Raw genomic sequence first — 16,592 nt, 5'->3', positions numbered from 1 at the left:
CTCTTGCCACTCATGGTACCATCCCTTTGATTTCCCCCAGAAGAGTGCCCAGCTTGGCATTTGGTGGTACTTAGTTGGGCTCCTGCTAGATTGAAAGATGAGTTTTTCCTGGGAATTCTGGTTATTTGTGATCCCTGGGTGAGCAAGGCGCAGGCTTTTGTGTTGTAGCTCTTTATCATGGCATTGCTGGGACTGGCGCACGTGCTCTTAAAGGTCTCTTTGGATAATCAGTGTCACTCCCATTGTACTTGGATTCCTCCAGCCTCATTTTCTTTCCCTCCCCATGCTCCATCTTCCTCAGTAAGGCATTCATTTGCTTTAACTTCACCTAGCCTAATTGACAGGATCCATTGTCATCTGCCTAAAACTTTTGTTCTTGTCGTCTTTATCCCTCTGAAGTGAGAATGCTATGCGCCCCCCTAACCTTTTTTTTTTTTTTTTTTTTTAAGATTTTTCTAGCCAATCCCATACAAGGCAACACTCTACATAAAAAGGCAATGGCTAACCCGAGACAAAGTAACTTGCAGACCCCAGAAGCCAAGCAGGAGCTGCACTACAACCTGAAAAAGGGTCCGCACATCTGAGGCCTGGCACGGATCAAGAAAACATACCCATAAGGTGACAGAGTAGAGTTTTCTTGTTAGGTTTTGGCAAAGGGAAGAAATAAATATTTTTTGAACAGTGACATAACTTGGACTTCTTCCACTTGAGACAAAACTGAGAACTTGCTGCCAAGTCTGGGGGAGAAATTACATGAAGGAGGAGGATTCCACCTCCAATATCAGCCCTGGAAGGAAGTGATAATCCTGCCAGCATTAGCAGTCTCGACATCTGGAAAACTTAACTCTTAATATCCAGAGCTGCCTTTGCTGTTCTGACCACAGCTTGCCACTCTGACCCTCTGATCTCTTGACAGTGGTTCTGATCCCCCTGCCAGTGAGAAACAGTGCCTGCTGCACGTGAGGATGGGGGATAAAGAGACGGCTTGGTAGACTGTCATTGGAAGATCATGAGATGGGATCTCCATATTTTATGGTTATCTAGAGAATGAATCTGATCTCAATTTATCAGGATTACTTGACCTCAGTGGCATGAGTTTTCTCGTAGGTGAGTTTGGAGCTAAGAAGGATATCCATTAGCTTGACTAGTAAAAATATGTTGGTTAATGGATTCTACTAGACATTCACATTTAGATTGATTACTCTATTATATTGTTATGACGTACAAAAAATTTACCACCCATTCTCCGCCTCAGAAGCACACATCTGTGTTCAATAGCAATCGCTATTAAGGAAGTTTCATTTGAGAGTTGCCTGGCATGCTGATTGATTCTTTTTTCTTTTTTTTTTTTTTTTTTTTGAGGTGGAGTCTCGCTCTTTCACCCAGGCTGGAGTGCAGTGGCGTGATCTCGACTCACTGCAACCTCCACCTCCAGGGTTCAAGTGCTCTCCTGCTTCAGCCTTCTGAAATCCCAGTAGTTGGGATTTCAGGAACTCACCACCATGCCCAGCGAATTTTTGTATTTTCCGTAGAGACGGGTTTCACCATGTTGGCCAAGCTGGTCTCGAACTCCTGGCCTCAGGTGATCTGCCTGCCTCGGCCTCCCAAAGTGTTGGGATTACAGGCATGAGCCACTGAGCCTGGCCAATGCTGATTGATTCTGCTCTACTTCCACAAAGACGTGATGCAGTCAACCAGTATACTAGTTTTTTTGTTTGTTTTTTCTTTTTTTGTATCCAGTTTAGGGGGATGATTCATGCTGCATGTTCTCCCCATGTCTGGAAAAGTGAGCCAATACCTGCATCTTTATTCATTCTCTTCAGTTTGACCCCTCCTCAGGCACCTTGTCCCCTAAACCCCTTACATTTTCCTGGCCAGCCACCTCTTTGACCATCTTCCATTTTTTAAAGTCTTGTTTTTCTGTGATTGGTGCCTCCCTTCTTGGGGCTGATAGTGTTCACCTGTGGAAGCAGAAAGGGTGCTGTGTTTGGAGTTAGGGGAACTGACTTTGAGTTCCAGATTCAGGCATAGTCACTGTGGCTAGAGTGGAAAAGGAAGAAATTTCCCATAGGACATTCTGATTTCATTAGACTGCTTTGGGGTCTGAGACTCAGTACTTTTTAAAACTTGCCGGGGCATTCTTATGAGCAGTGAAGGTTAGGAGCCTCTGTTCTATACTTACGCATTGAAGGAGCTCTTGGGGTCAGGGGCACTACGAGGCCAGGACCAGAAGAGTGGGAATGTGCACTGGAAAAGGGAAAACATGCATGAGCTCCAGTCCAGGCTCTAATATTCCAGCTTTGTGACTTTGGACCAGTCACATTATTTCTCTTGGGCTGCAGTTTTTTAAAACCTGGCAATGTGGAGGTGACAATCTCTAGCACATGGGATTGGCATGAGGGTCAAACTAATACTAATACTAATACTAATAACTGCCATTCATTGCATTCTTATTCTGATTCTCAGGCACCCTCCAAGTGCTTTATGTGAATTATCTCATTTAACCCTTGCAAAATTCCATCTAAGGAAGATCTTATGAGGAGACAGTGTGTTGATAAGTCCTTTGTAATTGGTAAAACCTTGTGAATATATGATATCGTGCTCCACATACTTTTGCAAAACTCCCTTACATATATATTGCCCAAGGATATATAAATGAAAAGTAGAGACAATAAGATTTATGACTGACTCTTTTAAACCAAGGTCATTGATCTTTCTACTGTACTCCACTGGTTCCTGGATAATTGCAGATTGTGTAATAGTATGTTTGAACTCCACTGTTCCTTAGTTCCTTGCTAGGAAAAATCTAATCCACCAAATCAGCTTCACCAAGATGCAAAGAAGGTTCACAGTTTAAAATGTCTGATTTTATTCTATTATGAAGTAGGGTTTCCGTATTCTGGCAGTGGGATGCATCTATTCTAAGGCTAAATGTCATTTCTTGGCATATGAAACAGTCATTTATTTATTTGGATGTGAAGTCCTTTAGATTTGCCAAGATATGGACCAGTAGTCCTGAACTTGGGGATGCATTTCTTAACTGAGAAACTCATAGTTCTGCTATTACAGCTACTGCTGCTTTCACCATATTTTAGAGGAGGCAGGAATTATAAAATGCCCTTTGATGAACATCTGTGTAATTGAAGACTTAATGATCCCTCTGATTGTTACTAGTTATCTTGCATTTAAATCCTGTTCTGTACAGTGAATTTAGCCTTGGTCCAGTTCACTTCATAGAGTGCCCCCAGGCCCCTCATTTATCTAGGTGGCCCTGAGACTGGATTGTAGATTAGTACTACCTTTTGCTTTATTCTGTCTCTCGACTGTCCATCTACCAGAAGGCAGGAACAAGGACTGGTTCTGCTATGTCATTGTATCTCTGTAAAAGTTTTATTGAAACTGAAACTAATTTAAAATGCTTTTAAAAAAAAAATTACAGATTTTATTTATTCTGGGTATTTCTCTCCTTGGTTTCAATGAATGGACTGCCCCCTGGTGGACAAGAACTGTCAGCTCACATGAAAGCATGCTTTTGTTACTTCAGGCCATTGTCTGAATTATTTTTCTTTAGTTAATATGAATTATATTCCATGAATAATAAGAATTGAATTAATAATATGTCAAATTCAATAAAAAACAGAACTCTAATATTCCTCCTGATATTCTTGGAATACCCTCAATTATGAGGACAGGGTCATAATCTTTGTACAGTAAATTTCCATTTTTCTGGAATGGCTGGTGAATTGTGAATTCTAATTTGTAGGTTATCTCACAGTCACTGATATAACTTACATAGGCTAATAGTTTGCAAAGAATTAGTACACAGTGTGTAATGGAATACATGGACTGCTGAATGTCAGCTTCAGTAGTACTTGAAAATAATAGTGAATACTTACATAATACTAAGTGCATCAGGTACTTAAGTTCATTTAATTCCCCCTTTTCTATGAGATAGGTATGGTTACTATTGCTCTTGTGAAGATGAGGAAGCTGAGAACTGTCACACAGCTAGAAAATGGTAGAGCTGGAATTTAAACCCAGGTAATGAGTTTCCAGAGAGCATGCACTTCAACCCTATGATAAATGGCCTTGCTTATGAGTTACAGAACATTTCAGGATGCCACAGGATCTCTCTTCTGAGCACTGCTGTTCACCAGTGTAGAAGTTGTAGGGGATTAGAATTAACCCTATGGCAGACCCCACCCCTTTCCCTTTCCACAACTTCCACTACCCTCATCACTGTGACACCTAGCAGAGTATTGTATGTATTAGGGGCGCAGTAAATATCTCTTATCTATGAATTTGATCATTCAAAGCCTTTTTTCCAGAAAATCTCAGCTCTCAGTTTATTTTTATTCATTTCTTTCTCACAAAATCATGGTGGATCCTACACAACCAAAATATGATTATTTAACTGTTTCATTCAGGATAACATATAAGATTCTTCACACATGCTAGACTCATATGTGGCATACCCAGACCAAAGCAAGCTTTATCCAGCTCACTAAAGAAGACTACGTATCTGGTTTCATTCTTTTGAGAAAAAGTTTCTTGTTCATGCCAGATGAACCACATCTACATTTCTGCATGTAACATGTTAAAGGATTTCTTTGACATTGGACTTAATGCAGGTCACTGCTGTGGTTTGGATATGGTCTGTCCCTGCAAAGACTCATGTTGAAATTTGATCCCCAATTTCGCAGTGTTGGGAGGTGGGGCCTAGTGGGAGGTATTTAGGTCATAGGGGCAGATCTCTTATACATAGATTAATACTCTCCCTTGAGGAGGTGAGTGAGTTCTTCAGGAAATGGATTAGTTTCCCCAACAGTGGATTGTTAAAAAGTGTATGACTCCCTCTGTTTCTCTTTCTTGCTTCCTCTCTTGCCATGCAGTCTCTTTGCACACATACCTGCTCCCCTTCCACTTGCCACCATGAGTTGAAGCAGCTTGAGACCCTCACCAGATGCAACTGCCCAGTTTTGAACTTTCCAGCCACAAGAATAATGAACCAAATAAACCTCTTTTCTTTATAAATTACTCATCCTCGGGTATCCTGTTAGAGCAACACGAAACAGACTAAGGCAAGCACAAAAAGTTTTACTGACAACTGAACTCATAATCTAAGATGTGACCTTTACCACAAACTTGAATATCCTGTGGGTTTACCCTCTCAAAGGTGGCCGGGGAGCATGCCTAGCCCTGAAGTGCTCCTTTTCTGGGTGATCCATGCTGTCCTGGGTGATCCATAGGTGTCCCTTGCAGTTGGGATCCTTGCTTCTAGTTTCAAGTCCTTTTGGACTTGCTTACTCACCCAGAGTCTGGCTTGCTAGCGCTACAGCTCTCTGACTCTCCCATCTGACTGCCAAGATTAATTCATCATCTTTGCAAGAGTCAAAAACTTCCTTTTGATAGGCAGAGCCACTTCCTATTTGGAGAAACAAAATCAGATGTCCTGTTACACAGAAACATGGACTGTTGACATTCCCCATGTCACTTTGTTTAATCACTATGGCTGACACTGTGTGGGTTTCTGTGGCACACTGGTCGGCACACAACAAGTAGTATACATGGTGTTGGCTGTTGAATGTACCTGGGAATACACCACGAGCCAATTTTGTTTCTATACAACCATTTTTCTGGGAATCAATGCAATTCTTGGAGACTGCTTCAGGATACTACATACAAGCACACACTGCGCAATGTTTTTGAAGATATGAGGAGGAGGAAGCCGTGCCAGTGGCTCAAGAAGAATAACATGGTTTTAAAATACATCCTAATGTGTCTAGTAACACAGGTGTGCTACTTTGTCTTAAAATTAAATATTAACATGGCCAGAAATCTTCCTGTTTATTCCTGCTTCTAATAAAGCTAACTTTATGTGGTGTTTGGTTGGTTTTAATACATCTAGAACACAAAAAGAAAAACACTTCATCTGACAATACAACTTTAAAGCATCCCACTTTAGATATCTACAAAATGAAATTCTCGTAATTATCAAGCCTCAACTATCAACATAATTAATATAGGCTTTAATTAAGTTTCTTTTTTTTCCACTAAAAAAAGAAAAAGAAAACTTACCATCTGCATTCACCCAGAAACACATGCATGGTTGAAATCAGACCGTCTGGGTGTTTTGGACACAAAAGAAACCTTTGACCACTTCGATTTGAGCATATGAGTGTCAAGAACCCCCAGAACAGAGCCAATCCAAAACGCGCTACAGTGTTGCTATTCAGAGGCCATCAATGTGCCTCTTTAACGGTTTTTCAGAATCCCAGGAAATTGTGATTACATGGCATTAGCTTTTCATTTTCTGAAGAATGGATGAAAAGCATGAAAGTCCTCTTAACAATGTGAAGAAAAGTATTTTTGGTTCTGGTATACTTCTGCTGTTTTCTGATAAACACTACACAGAAAATGCCTTTAAGATACCACACAATTATACATACAATTGTAGCTCAGTGGTGCCCGTGCTAGAGAGACTACAACCTTATCCAGGGAGAAAAAGACCCCCAAATGGCAATTGTTCTCACTGAACAGTCACTTAGTCAAGGATGGTATTCATTCTAGCAATATCATGAATTTATTTTCCTTTCTTTGTGAGATGCTCTTATGTTACCATGGAAGTAATCTTAATTCAGCATTTTTTTTTGGCAGGGTGGGGATCAGCGGGGGTGATATTTCCAAGTAAATAACTGTAGGTTTTGTAAGTTTTGACTGGAAATTTACTTCATCTAGCTGATTCTGTATTTGCTGTATTGAGGAAGAAAGTACTTAATAGTCCATTGCCTGTACAAATTGTGAAAATAACGTTGGTCTGGTTATATTACATGTGGACCAATAGTATTTACCGAATGTCAAAAAGCACAAAGATAGGACCACATTGTCAGTGAATTGAAGAATATTTATGTGAACCCTAAGATTCCTGCAAGATTCAGGTAAGAAACCAAAGTAGAAATCATGGAATATTTTATGGCAAGATAAGGATTGAGGCTATCACCACTCACACCATTATCCATTAACTGTACTGCGAGCTCATCAAATGATATTTAAGTCTCGGCAGAGACCTCAAAGGCTCTAAGCGTGTGCTTTTTGAATTTTAATGGTGCAAGAATTGCTTGGATAGGTGTTTATAAAAGATTCAGATTCTCAGATTTCCCTCAGAGATCGTTTTATTGTATCTGGAGTGGGACCCAGAAACCAGCATCTCAAAAAATATACCAGATGATTCTGCAGCAGTGGTCTGTCACTCTGTCACCCAGGCTGGAGTGTAGTGGCATGCCCACAGCTCACTGCAGCCTTGACCTCCTGGGCTCAAGTGATCCTCCCACCTCAGCCTCCCAAGTAGCTGGGACTACAGGCATGCACCACCATGCCCAGCTAATTTTTGTACTTTTTATAGAGATGGATTTTCACCACGTTGCCTAGACTGGTCTCAATCTCCTGGGCTCAAGCGATCTGCCTGTCTCGGCCTCCCAAAGTGCTGGAATTACAGGTGTAAGTCACTGTGCCCAGCCTGTGGTTGACTCTTAAAGAAATGTTTTTAAAAGTACAGCTATCAACTAAAAATGAAAAAAAAAAAACATTTAAAAAAGAAATATAACTTAGCCCTTTTTAATCCACTTGAAATACCCACCTAACCTTCAGATTGTCCCCGTCTGTTGAAGTACTGGTACTCATCTTTTTAAGATTAATTCATCCCCAGGTTTGGATAAATATGTATCTTTCCTCTCTCTATAGTAATGTAGTTATGAATGACCACTCCAATGTCACCTAGCTGGGGGAGCAAAGGAAATGCATTGTGATAAAACCCTACCACAGCCATACATATCTTGAAACAACTCAAGTTAGAATGGACTGTCGTTGACCTTGATATCTGCTTATTTTGCAATGATAGGGGAAATGGTATGTGCTTTTTTTTCTACCCCTCTTCACTCATTTTGCATATCCTGGCTTCTCAAAGTGAGGTCTGTGGACCAGCAGCATCAGTATCATCTGAGAGTTTCTTTGAAACTCTGTTTCAAAGTTTCTGTAAGTTTCTTTGAAACTTACAGAATATAAGGCCCTGCCCAGACCTACTGAATTACAATCTGCCTGTGAACAAGATCCCTTGTGATCCCTGAGTATATGAAAGATGGAGGTGGTGAACAACAGCCATTTTTAGAAAGGAATAAATGGGAGATTATAGGTTTCCTTACAGCAAAGTTAAACATGCTGTATGTAACATCGAAATGAACAAGTTCTATGGACTAAGGTAGACACTTTTTTCCTTCTAAGATCATGTATTTGACATTACTACAAATGATCATTCTGGTCTCTATCCCCAACTTTTGCCCCTGAAGCTGGGATAGCCTTAAGACTTGGGCTATCGCAGGATTCTTATTGCCATGACAGTATTTCACCATGGTTCATTGCTCTACCTCTCCCAATTCCCCTCTTACTTCCCTCCCTCCAGACACAAAGTCTTACTCCAACAGACTTGATGAGTCTCTCCTATAAGCAAGGCTCTGGGAGAGGGGCTGGAAAGAGGCAGATGCAAAAGAGGACCTAGAAGGACTCTGCCTGCTAGAAGATCGTGACAATAAGAACAAAGATGGGGGCTAGGGACGGTGGCTGACGCCTATAATCCCAGCACTTTGGGAGGCTGACTTGGAAGGATCACTTGAGGTCAGGAGTTTGAGACCAGCCTGGGCAACACAGCAAGACCTCATCTCTATAAAAATGTTTTTTTAAAAAATTATTATCCAGGCGTGAAGGCACATACCAGTAGTCCCAGCTACTTGGGAGGCTGAGCCTTGAGCCCCGGAGTTTGAGGCTACAGCGAGCCATGATCATGCCACTGTTCTCCAGCCTGGGTTAAGAGTGAGATCCTGTCTCTGAAAAACTTGAGCCAAGATGGGACTTGAGAGGTGCCAGGGCCCATTGTTAGCACCTTACAAGTATTAACACAGTCCGTCTTCACAATAACTCTGTGGCATATGTAAAGTTACTAGCTGGACACCACACAACTGGAAAGGCCACCCAACTGGGAAGGGGCAGAGGGCTGGCTGCAAAGGCTGTATTCTGGATCACCATATAGGAAAAAGGGAGCCAGCTAGATGGTGACTGCTAGGGGAAGAGGAGAACATGAAGCTCCCAAAAAACCTCCATCTCACAGTGTGTTAGTTTTCATATCAAGTGTGAAGCAAACACAGTTTCCAGCTTCCAAATTCCACCTCTGCCTTGACTCCTGCACTCATTTCTCTTTAAAGGAACTACTGCCATTTCCACTGAGATTGGGTGTGTATAGAGACCACAGCAAGCGTGGAGAGCCAAAAGAGTAGTGCCCGTGAGGGAACTGGGCCAAAACGAATCTACTTTGCAAATTAATTTCTAGGCTTCCTGAAGGAAGTGGCATTCGTCAAGCCATACGGGTCATGCAGCTGACTAACGGGCAGAAGGCCCTCCAGGCAGTGGGCACAGTGCCAGTCAAGGCATAGGACTGGACAATGCTAAGGCATACATAAAGTTGTGTTCAGCTGCTTGGAGGGGCAAGTGAGACAGAGCATAGGAAGAGCAGTAACCCTCTCAGAGGTGACTTGTTTTGCTGTATTATACAATAAAGACAGCAAAAGTCTTAGGTTCATTTCCAATTCACATGCTTGTTCATCAAGGCATGGTAACTCAACTTATAGTTCAGCCAGTAAGGGACATATTTACCATTGCATTGGAATTGCCTTCACTGGTCAGAGGCACCTCCTACTTTGGAGCCTACCCTGGAATCTGAAAATGTCAGTTACCCACTTTCCCAGCTTCCCTTGCAGCTGGGACCAGAGATGCATCAGCATCACTGTCTGAGGAGAGTCCATGTGGAAGACAGCGGCAGCAGAGGTAGCAGATACATACAACTTGAAGAGCTGTCAGTGGCTGTGGTTTTAGTGCAAGTGTCCCCTGTTCTGTGTGAGTGGTGGGGGTCATTCAAATTGTGTATCTGGACCCACTACAACAGCAGTGCTGGCTTCACAGGGCCAGTTTCAGAGCATGATCTGGGGCACACACGTACACACGTGTACATGTGCCTTCTGGCTGTATAGTCTCTAAGACTTCTTCTCCAGAAGAACTGTTCAATATTCTTTAATAAATTTCTTTTCTCTTTAAAACAGCCAGATTTGCTATATGTTGCTTGTAACTGAGAATCATGACTGATACTTTCATTATGTTAGAGAATAAAATGCACGCCCACAAGGACTTCAGAACTTAGCCCTTCCTTTTGTATACAGACTAGATGATCTTGCACAAGTAATTTTAATTTTTTTTTTTTTTTTTTTTTTTTTGACAGAGTCTTACTCTGTTGCCCAGGCTGGAGTGCAGTGGTGTGATCTCAGCTCACTGTAACCTCCGCCTCCTGAGTTCAAGCGATTCTCCTGCCTCAACCTCTGGTGTAGCTGGGATTACAGACATGCGCCATCATGCCCAGCTAATTTTTGTATTTTTTGGTAGAGACGGGGTTTCACCATTTTGGCCAGGCTGGTCTCAAACTCTTGACCTCAAGTGATCCACCTGCCTTGGCCTTCCAAAGTGCTAGGATTACAGGCGTGAGCCACCACACCCGGCATAATTTTTTTTTTTTTTTTTAAATGTTGGTGTTGTCTTGATTTTCTAAATCATTTGATGATAATGTTTGGACCTCATTCTCTAGATTGTGCAGAGCTAGGACTGAAAGTGTGGGAACCTGTAGAACAGCTGTAATAAGAAACATAAGGAAGATGAGGAGACCCTTGTATGAAATGACCCAAATCCAAGGCGTTTTCTCCCATGGGCCTTTCATGGAATGGTAAGAGGTAGAATAAAGGCCCAAATTATTTTGTTCTGTTACAAGAACACTGATTGCTAAACTCATATTCATTCAGGACTTTTGGGGGCTCCAGAATTTATCTACTCAAAATTAGCAGAATTGTATGGAGTGATGTGAACAGGGAGGCCCCAAACCAAAAGCAGCTGATTACATTTGCTATAGGTAAAACGAACTTCAGTGTGACAAAAAAGAATGCTCAAGAACACTGATGATTGTTTTCTTTTAAGCTAAGTTGCCAGCTAAACCGTACCAGCAGTATACACCACCGTATTATTGCCATAATGATCCCAGAAGAGATAGACTTTACAATATGGTCCTGCCAAGCCTGGTGGCTCATGCCTATAATCCCAGCATCTTGAGAGGACAAGGCAGGCAGATCACTTGAGCCCAGGAGTTCAAGACCAGCCTGCGCAACACAGTGAGACTCTGTCTCTAGAAAAAATCCAAAAATTAGCCAGGCATGGTGCTGCACACCTGTGATCCCAGCTACTCAGGAGGCTGATTCGAGAGGATCACTTGAGCCCAGGAGGTTGAGGCTGCAGTGAGCCATGATAGTGCCTCTGCACTCTCTCCAACCTGGGCGATGGAGTGAGACCATGTCTCAATAAAATAAAATAAAATATCGTCCTAAATTTATAAATTTGAGAAATCATCAAATTCATTCCTATGAGGAAAATCATTATTTCAATGGAAATATTAAGTATTCAAACAACTTGACAGAACATACTGTAGAACAAGATTTATTTTTTTGTGTCCTCTACTGTAATGTAAGCTCTGTGATACTAGGATCTTTTCTTGTATATTTCCATGCTGTGCTCCCAGCACATGGTAGGTGCTAAATCAAACTTGTCTAGAGAGAGGCACTCATAACTCCCTTAGAATTTGTGAAAAAAAGTGTATTATATATGGTTATTTTTCCTGACCATATCTTTGCAGCACACTTTTTTCAATGAGTATTTTTAGGTGGCAAAACAGGTTACTGTTTAGTCTCTATTCCCTTTCATTCCTACATAAATGAGTGCTAACTAACAAGTTTACCTCAGTTAGGTCTTGCTTATTCTACACATTACTTCTGCTTTTAGGACTTTGTGTTTTCGGTGTTGAACGGAGGTTAGTTAGACATGAAAGAACTTGACTTGGACATTTTTGGATTTCTCCGCATAAGTCAGTATAGAGTATGTTTTATTTGATGATGTGACAAGATGTAAAGAAGTGTTTTAAATCTGGAAAACAGTTTTAGTAAAGTATAAGGTTTTAGAAACCTCTATAAATCTCTAATATTCTCCCTCTATTTTAAGTAGTTGAAGAACTCTTGAAAGATAGCTCTTAGACTTTTCAGAGAGAGTGTCTTTCTTTTTCCTTTTTTTTTTTTTTTTTTTTGAGAGAGGGTCTTGCTCAGTTGCCTGAACTGAAGTTGAAGTGGTGAAATGGCTGAAATGAAGTGGTGCAATCACAGTTTACTGCAGCCTCAACGACCTCCTGGACTCAGGCAATCCTCCCATCTCAGCCTCCAGAGTAGCCTCCAGAGTACAGTCATGAGCCACCATACCTGGCTAATTTTTTTTGTATTTTTTGTAGAAACGAGGTTTTGCCATGTTGCCCAGGCTGGTCTCAAACTCCTGGACTCAAGCAATCCACCCACCTTGGCCTCTCAAAATGTTGGGATTACAGGCACGAGCCACCATGCCTGGCCAAGAGTAGCTTCTATCTAAATTGTCAGTTTGCTTATGAGTCTGCCATCTTCCATCTACTTTGCATAATTAATATCATATGCAATATTAATAATGTTCTTTCATATTGGGATTGGGAATGAGAATTTAATTTTAAATGTATTCACCAAATAATTTGATAGTTGCTTCCGTAAATGTCATTTTTAATATACTTAAACTGTTTTCCCAACAACTCCTCTGGCAATAAGCCATACTATGTGGCAAAGGCTTTTTTTTTTTTCTTGGATTAAACAAAACAATATATTTACTTTCGTCTGTTTGACTTTTAACAACTTATTGCTGTGACTCACTCTGCTAGCCTTGAATTTTAAAAATAAATAGTAGTTTCTGGTTATCTTTTGTTTTCTCACCATTTTTAAAAAAGAAAAAAAAGTGAATACAAACTTAATAAGAACATAAAGTGCCTCTAACTATTCTATTACATTGACATTCCAATTCCAGAAGGCAGACAATTGTATTAGTTTTCCTGGGCTGCCCTAACAAGGTACTTCAAACTGCGTGGCTTAAAACAACAGAAATGTGTTGTGTTATAGTTCTGGAAGCTGGAAGTCTGAAATCAAGGTGTGGTCGGCAAGGCCATTTTACCCCAGTAGGGGAAAACCTATAGGGAAATCGTTCTTTGCCTCTTCCTCACTCTGGTAGTTTGTCAGCAATCTTTGGCCTTCCTTGGCTGATAGAAGCATCACTCCAATCTTGACTTCCAGCCACCTTCCTATAAGCCCACCTTTCTTCAGTATAAGCTTATCTTAACTAATTACGTGGGCAAAGATCCTATTTCAAATAATGACCCAGTCTGAAATAATAGGAGTTAGCGGCTTCAACGTATCTTTCTTGAGGGGACACAATTCAACCTATATTAACTATTTTGCTTTTAAAAATTAACAACTGTCTGGGCGCGGTGGCTCATGCCTGTAATCCCAGCACTTTGGGAGGCCGAGGCGGGCGGATCATAAGGTCAGGAGATCGAGACCATCCTGGCTAACATGGCGAAACCCCGTCTCTACTAAAAATATAGAAAATTAGCCGGGCGCAGTTGGCGGGCCCCTGTAGTCCCAGCTACTCCGGAGGCTGAGGCAGGAGAATGGCGTGAACCCGGGAGGCGGAGTTTGCAGTGAGCCGAGATAGCGCCACTGCAGTCCGGCCTGGGCGAAAGAGCCAGACTTCCCTCTCAAAAAATAATAATAATAAAATAAAATAAAATAAAAATGAACAACTATTTGTATAGTATGGTTAATTCCAATTATATTATTAAAAGTATTTCTTGGCCAGGCACAGTGGCTCATAACCTGTAGCATCAGCACCTTGGGAGGCTGAGGCCTGTGGATCTCTTGAGCCCCAGTGTTCAAGACCACCCTGGGAAACATGGCAAAACCCCACCTCTACAAAAAATACAAACATTAGCCAGGTGTGGTGGCTCATGCCGATAGTCCCAGCTACTCCAGAGGCTGAGAAGTAGGCGAATTGCTTGAGCCTGGGAGATCAAGGCTGTTGAGAGCCAGGATTGCACCACTGCACTCCAGCCTGGGTGACAGAGCAAAGCTCTGTCTCTAAAAATAAATAAATAAAAAGTATTTCTTAGAAGAAAAATTTGATCTAGCAGTTTGAGAGGAAAACTTGAATGTGGTTCAGCAAAACCATGAAAAGAGGCAGTGTCATGTGAGTTAAGACACATCAAGAAGAGCAGAGGTTTAGGGAGCAAGTGGACATATTTCTCCCCCTTTGGTTTATGACCATGTCATCATCTACAAACATCTGGAAGACACAAAAATCTGATACATGTGGGTTTTCTAATTGCTATGGACTGAATTATGATCCCCTAAAATTTATATGTTGAAGTCCTAACCCCCAGTATGATAATATTTGGAGATGAGGCTTTTGTGAGTAATTACATTTAGATGAGGTCCTGAGAGTGAAGGGACCTGGGATTAGGTGCTGATAAGAAGAGAACACCAGAGAGCTTGCTGTCTGTCTGTCCGTCTCTTCTGTGCGAAGACACAGACAGAAGGTGACCATCTGCAAACCAGGAAGAGAAACCTCACCAGACCCTGATCATACAGGCACCCAGTCTTGGAATTTCAGCCTCAGAACTGCAAGAAAAAAGGTTTCTGCTGGCTAAGCCACCCAGTTTATGGCATTTTGTTAAGGCAGCTCAAACTGACTAAGACAAGGATGCAAAACCAGATTCATTCAATAAAATCTTGCATTAAAATGTTGTTTTTTTTTTTGTTTTTTTTTTTTTTTGAGACGGAGTCTCGCTCTGTCGCCCAGGCTGGAGTGCAGTGGCCAGATCTCAGCTCACTGCAAGCTCCGCCTTCCGGGTTCACGCCATTCTCCTGCCTCAGCCTCCGAGTAGCTGGGACTACAGGCGCCCGCCACCTTGCCCGGCTAGTTTTTTGTAGTTTTTAGTAGAGACGGGGTTTCACTGTGTTAGCCAGGATGGTCTCGATCTCCTGACCTCATGATCCGCCCGTCTCGGCCTCCCAAAGTGCTGGGATTACAGGCTTGAGCCACCGTGCCCGGCTTTAAAATGTTGTTTTCAAATAACCAAGCAATGCAGATATCAGGGCCAAGAGTCAATTCTATGTGAATAATGGTGAGGGAAAGTGGTCCACAGGCCGGTCAGCGGTGCAGACGACAGAGGATTTTACCTGCTGATCTTGGATACAACGACTTGGCAATATATTTCCCCACCATACAGGAGATTTAGTCAAATTGTTGGTAATCCTTGTAGGGGATGACCTTGTAATAATAATGACAAACACACACAAGGCACTTACTGTGAACTAGACACTATTCCAAGCACTTTAAAAAACCTTAGCAACTCTGTGAAGTAGGTACTATGATTCTTCCCATTTTATAGATAGGAAATTGAGACACAGATTAAATAATTTGCCCTGGTTGCAGCTAGGAAGTAATAGAACCCAAGTCCATGTTCGCAATTACTCTGCTATGCTGCCATAAAGTTTCATATTCAGGAATCAAACCACTAATCTCTAAGCAATAATGCACTTCCTGAATAATATGGTTCTTTTTTGTAATAATACAAAATTCTAGTATGTACTGACTTAGAGCAGTGTGTGTGTGTGTGTGTGTGTGTGTGTGTGTGTGAAGTCCAAAGGTCAAAAAACACGTATCACCAGAAATCATCATAATTGAAATACTCTGAAACACATCCACTTCCAATGGAATTAATTTCCTGATAGCATCTTTACATTATTGTAAAGATAATTTGGACTTTGGTCCAAACGTTAAAAAAAATATATAATTTTTACATTTAAACTTTGATACTCTGCACAGGCTTATGAACATACCCACTTCCCTTTACAAAATGGTTAGAAGAAGAATTAAGTTAGAGCCAAATCGCTAAAATTTGACAAAAGATGAATACTGTAAATGTTTTAAGAAAAAGTTCATGTTCTTTTACAAACAATTTTGGATTATCCATATTAAGCAAATATCTCAGGGTAGATCATTGTTCCTTAGGATAATTGACTTAAGCCTTATTACTAGATGGTGTAAAATCCCAGAATTGACAACTGAACCTACCAGAAGCACAGAGTGATGCATTTTTCACAAACACTTTGAAATATTGATAAGTAGAAAATGTGCTTTTATTTCTCTTGTCCAATACATTTAACAGTGGTTATATTTTAGAATGTAGGTGTTCTATTTATGCTGTTTAACTATTGATAATGTCTCTTTATGTATGAGCTGATATTTGTAAATGTGTGTATATTTATAAACATGTATTTGTGTGTATACATGTACACACATAGATTGTACATAAACATATTTGTTACCATTCATGTCTCTTTTTGAAGAGGCTGAATTGTGTGCACACTTCCTGAACTTTTTTTTTTAATATACTTTAAGCTCTGCAATACATGTGCAGAACATGCAGGATTGTTACCTAGGTATACACATGCCGTGGTGGTTTGCTGCACCCATCAACCCATCATCGACATTAGGTACTTCTCCTAATGCTCTCCCTCCCCTAGCCCCCCAATCCCTGACAGGCCCCGGTGTGT

Source organism: Piliocolobus tephrosceles, chromosome 3 (assembly GCF_002776525.5).
Source record: "Piliocolobus tephrosceles isolate RC106 chromosome 3, ASM277652v3, whole genome shotgun sequence".
NCBI lineage: Eukaryota > Metazoa > Chordata > Mammalia > Primates > Cercopithecidae > Piliocolobus > Piliocolobus tephrosceles.
This window is presented reverse-complemented; position numbering follows the sequence as displayed.